At 49.4% G+C, this 5,261-nt stretch overlaps 1 protein-coding gene across 1 annotated transcript in view; it reads left to right on the forward strand.

Annotated features, from left to right (window-relative positions):
- The first annotated feature begins 168 nt into the window (after positions 1 to 168).
- Positions 169 to 5,261, forward strand: part of DISP3 (dispatched RND transporter family member 3) — a 35,028-nt gene continuing 29,935 nt past the window's right edge. Inside the window, exon 1 of the mRNA XM_015648536.3 lies at positions 169 to 613. The gene's annotated coding sequence lies outside the window, so the exon portion shown is untranslated. The remainder of the gene's footprint in view (positions 614 to 5,261) is intronic.

Consider the following 5,261-nt stretch of genomic DNA (forward strand, 5'->3'; position numbering starts at 1 on the left):
ACAAGGTTTAAATACGCGGTTTAAACACGCGGTTTATGTACGGGGTTTATGCACTAGGTTTAAATACGCGGTTTAAACACGCGGTTTATATACGCGCTTTATAGCGCGGCCACAGCGCCGCCCGCAGCCTGGCGGGGCAGCGGCAGCCCCGCAGCTCCGCTCCGCACCGCACCGCACCGCACTACATCGCACCGCTCCACAGAGCTCCACAGAGCTCCACAGAGCTCCACAGAGCTCCACAGAGCTCCACAGAGCTCCACAGAGCTCCACAGAGCTCCACACAGCTCCACAGAGCTCCACACCGCTCCACACAGCTCCACACAGCTCCTCTCCACAGCGCTCCGCTCCGCTCCGCGGCAGGCACCGGGCTCTGGCGGTCACCCGCCCGCCCTTCCGCCCACGGCGGCCGCGGCGCTCGGCGGAGCGGCTTCAAAAGGCGGCGACGGGGCTGGTTCGGGGCTGCGGGAGCGGCACGGCCGGTTCGGGGCCGGTTGGGGGCCGGTTCGGGGCTGCGGGAGCGGCACGGCCGCTGCAGCGAGCCCCGGTACCGCGGGAGCCGGCGCTGCCCGGCATCGCTGCGAGCCCAGCGCCGCTGCCGCCCGGCGGGGCCCAGGTGAGTGATGCGCTCCGGGGCTCCGGGGGTCTGCGGGGGGCTTGGCGGTCTGTGAGCACGGTCTGTGAGCACGGTCTGTGAGCACGGTCTGTGAGCACGGTCTGTAGCTCTCAGCGCTCGGCTCTGCCCGGGGGGGTGGCCCGGGGTGTCGGTCGGGCTCCCGCGTCCCGCAGTGCTCGGAGCTTGCAGCGCTTGCAATCCTGCCTTAACCCCCCTCCCCATTCCCCTTCTCCCCACATTCCCCTTTCCCTTTTTTCTTTCCTCCTGGGAATCCAGCAGCTAAATCCCTCGGTTGTGTGTTTAGCCAACTCTCCCTAGAAGCTCTGGATAGTTCATGAATATGCAGAGGGAGATCGTTTCCCGGGAGGCTGGCTCTGTAATGAGCTGCCTGCAGCAGGGCTGCTCTCCTGGGGGAAAAGTTGGGTGCCAGAACTGAGGAGCTTTGTGTCCCCGGCTGCTCGGAGGCTTCAGGAGCAGAGTCAGTGGGGTATTGGCCGTACTCAGTGGTGTTTGCAGGTCCAGTCAGGCAGGATTCTCATCTATGTGCCCAAAAGATATATAGAGCTTCATTTGCACGTAAGGTAACCTTCCTGTTTTATACCAGCTTGTGCAGAAATGGACTTTTCCTGTCTAAAAACACCGCACCACTTAATAAGGACATTTCATTGCTTAGCAACAGTCCCAACTCAGCTTGGTCCTTATGACCATTCGGGTGGTCTCTAAAGATGTGCCAGTAAAACAGCCACTGTCCTGGAGGAAAGGATCTGCTTTTTCCTTGGTGATGCGATGACCCAGCCAAAAGAGCAGGGCTGGTTGCTACTGCCCAAGTATTTAAGAGCATTTGAGCGACTGGGAGCTGAGTGTAAGTGGAAAACTCCAGGCCAGACAGGGTGAGCTGGAAGTGGCTGGTCCCCCAGGCACGTCTGGGACCTTGCAGCTGCCTTGCTGCTGCATCCTGTGTCTCTCACACCTTTGTTTTGTGCACAGACGTGGCAGCGTGCTGGTTAACAACCTTCACTTATGCAATTATCAGAGTAGTATTTTGACAGCTGTGCAGGGTCTGCTAGTGTTTAATGTCATGCACAAACAAATAAGTTCCTTTCAAACCATGCCCTCGTCTGCTGTGGTAAGACAGACTGGTTAAGTGGGGTGAGGACTTGTGCTTTGGAAGAGCAATTCAAATGACAAATAAACACACAGACTTTTTGCTCACAAAGCCATATCCTGATACACATAAAATCTGCTACTCTAGAAGCAGATTTTAAAGCCAAGAAACTCAGGCTTTTAAAAAATATTTCCCCGTGAAAATTCGTGTAAGCTTTTGAAACTAGCTGCCTGTTCTAATCAGAACAACTTTGCTTGGGGACAATATTTTTCCCTCTTTCTTGCCAGTAACCTTGTAAAACATTGATAAAGATAGAATCCACAGCATCAGCTTCCTTTAATTGCTCTTTTAGACTGTGTATCTAGATGGAAACCTAGCAACACAACAACTGTATTGAAAGGAGATGTTTCAATAGCTACACTTCTTTTATCACCCTGGATGCATCTTTAGAGGTTAGACTCATCAAGCAAGTCTCTTTACCCCTTGGAGCCTTGTAGCTTGATTCCCTAAGCCTGGAATAAAACAGAACTGAGCTAGTGAAAAAGACAACACAGATGGAATGGAAATGCTTAATATGATAAAAGATCCATTCTTCCTTTCCTCCTGCTGCCCCTGTGAATACCTGCAGTATTCCCATGGGGAAGATACTTCTTTACAGAGAGAGAATGCTTGTCTAACAGGAAAGCAATTCAAGGGAAATTCAGTGTTTGTGTGCCTTTCACCTCGAGGCACAAGGGGAAAGCTAAGGGAGCAGTGTGTAACAGATTAATGTGTGAGAACTGCACTGGAGTTTGGGAAGAAGCACCAGCATCATCCAATCTCCAGATGCCCACAGTGGTGATGACTGTGATTCAGTTTTTGCACTGTACAGGGCAAGTTCATCCTCAGGGGTAGGAAAAAGCCCCAAACCACAGCCCCAAACACAAGCTGAAGTCACTGACACTCTGCAGATTGCCCTTTTTGTGCATAGTCCCTTACCACAGAATAGGGCACTTACAGGGAGTCAAGGTGGCAATATCTGACTGGTTCTGTGTAACTTGGGGACACATAAATGAGGGATTTCACACTGGTGAAATTGCTGTTAGTTTTCAGATGTTTGGGGGAAATGTGTTTGCTAGGTGCTAAAAATTCTCTCAATACCTGGTGTGTCCTTGGCTGTGCCTCCCAAGATCTTGTATTTTTTCAGCATTAATGAATTAAACATCACAAATGCCTTTGTCACACCAGCAGAAGAGGCAGTTAAGTTACAGGAGAACTCTGACCCCTTCTGTATCTATCATTTCTGAACTGCAAATGAAGTGTTGCTAACGAGCTGCATTTTGCAGGAGTTTTTGGGATGTGTGGTGTGGGTGATCAAATCACATGAGAGCAACAGGATGGGTGCATTTCAGTGTGGCACAGGGAGAGGGTATGCACACAGGGTTAACATTTTGCATCCAAAAAAGCCAGAGCACATCTGTAATCCTCTGGTGATGCCAGTGCTCCCAGATAAGTGCTGCTTATACAAAGACTTGCCTGTTGGGTATGAGTACTTAATAATTAAGCTTGAGTGAAAGTGGAGTGGGATAGGAGTTCATACCCTGGTGCATATGGAAGATCTGGATAAGCTGTGATTTTTATTTCTGAAGTTTGAACAGATCCTTCTGTGAGTCCCAGGGTCTCTGGGTGATGCTGCTGTGGTCTCTGTGCATGCAGTGAATCCTGGCAGGACTCTCTTCAGCACAAAGTATTTAGCATACAATTGGTTTAATCCTCTAATTTTATCAAGCACTAACATAAATGAGAACTGAACAGATTAGTTCATTCTAAAAAATCAAATCCTGTTACATTTCTCAATGCAAAATATTTCTCCTTTTACTTCCCTGATTAGCTTATTTTTTTAATCCATTGTTTGTTTAGAGGTATCAGACTATAGATTTGGGTTTAGTGGTGAAAGGTGTGGGTAATCAGCTCTGGAGTGGAATTTATCTGTGGTTTGAACAGCTGGAGGGGATTTTAGGACTGGAGCAAGTGGAGTGGCCTGAGAGCCTGGCAGAGGAAGGAGTTTCCACTGAGGGTGAGTTCTCCTTTCCTCCTCAGTGACAGCAATCCTGGGCACTTTTTATTGCTTCTGTGCCAGTCAAGAAGAGCAGAAAATGTCCTTTGCCTTCTTCTTTTCCACATCCCTCGCTGTTTCTCTCTCTCCAGAGATAAGCAGCCCTTCCCAAGGCGTGTGTGAAAACTCGTTCTGCTCTCTCAGTGTGTGGCCAGGGGCCTGGGAATGTGTTTTCAGACCTCGTGATGAAGTTGAGCAATGAAATATTAGTTCCTAGAACTCACTCAATCTCCCCTGTGATACCACAGAACGGGCTATCTCTTTAAATGATTGATTTCACACAGATTTACCTGAGTTCATTCATCTTCTTGTAGCTTTACCGGGGTGAGTTTCCTCTCAGATCTGCCTTTACTGATTCCTTTGAGAAGGATCCTTCCTCCTGTTCCAGAGCAGAGCCTCATTTCGTGAACAGCTCTGCTGCATTCACTGAGGATGCTGAAGGGAAAGGCTGTGGTGCCTGTGACTCAGACTAATGCAAGTCAATTTAAAGGACAGATTAAGCTCAGTATGACTATGGATTGCAGTGTCTGGCCCGTCATGAATAATTCAGGAGTGTGGAGGAGACAGTGGAAGAGTTAAGTGTTTAATCCAGCTCTAGGTGAAGTCAGCAAAAGACTTTCCATTGACCCCTGTCCAGGATAGGTTTCAGCAAAGCTTAACTACTGTGTGAGTTTGTAAATTGTTCCATTGATAGCAATGTGCTTCAGGCATGAGCTACAGCATTTGCACCCAGCTGAATGTTATTTTTTGGCTCTCTTGCCTGCTGTAGTGTCATTAAACCTCTGCAGCACCTAAGGGAAGCATCCTGAGGCCTGAGCACGGCTATTGAGTCATGATTTTATAGTACTGAAACCAGAAAAGATTAATAACTGAGGGCCACAGCATTAACAGAAGAAAATACAGGCACAAAAAGATGGGCAAAACAAGCTTCAAAGGTTTCATTTTGCTTGCTTAGAGGCAGGAATGGTGCCCTCCTTCTGCAAGAACAAGGCAATTGCCTGTGACAGGGATCTCACCACAGCTGGACACTCAGCCTTTTTGGCTCAGGAGTCCACTTGTGCCTGCTCTGCCAGTGTGATTCGCTTTCCTGGGGTGAATTGAACCCCCAGGGACTGCAACTGGCCCTGGGAGATCTGATGTGGGACAGGCAGAGCAATTCTGCTGCTGGGAACCAGAGGATGCTCTGCACCTGCAGCTCTTGTTTTCAGGTAGCACCTGGGGATTCTGTCCTGCCAGCTGCTCCAGAGGGATTTACCTTCCCATAAAAGTTCAGCACAGCCACTAACAGTGCTGATTTTATTCATGGTGGCAGCATCATCGACTCAGAGGGGCAGGACATCTCCTCCTTCTGGTTGTAACTCAACATATCAAAACTCCAGTGCCACCTGTGCCTTTGTTCTGAGCCTGCAGATTCTGGCAGCCTTTGCTTTCCTGTGGGGAGAGAAGAG

Source organism: Parus major, chromosome 21 (assembly GCF_001522545.3).
Source record: "Parus major isolate Abel chromosome 21, Parus_major1.1, whole genome shotgun sequence".
NCBI lineage: Eukaryota > Metazoa > Chordata > Aves > Passeriformes > Paridae > Parus > Parus major.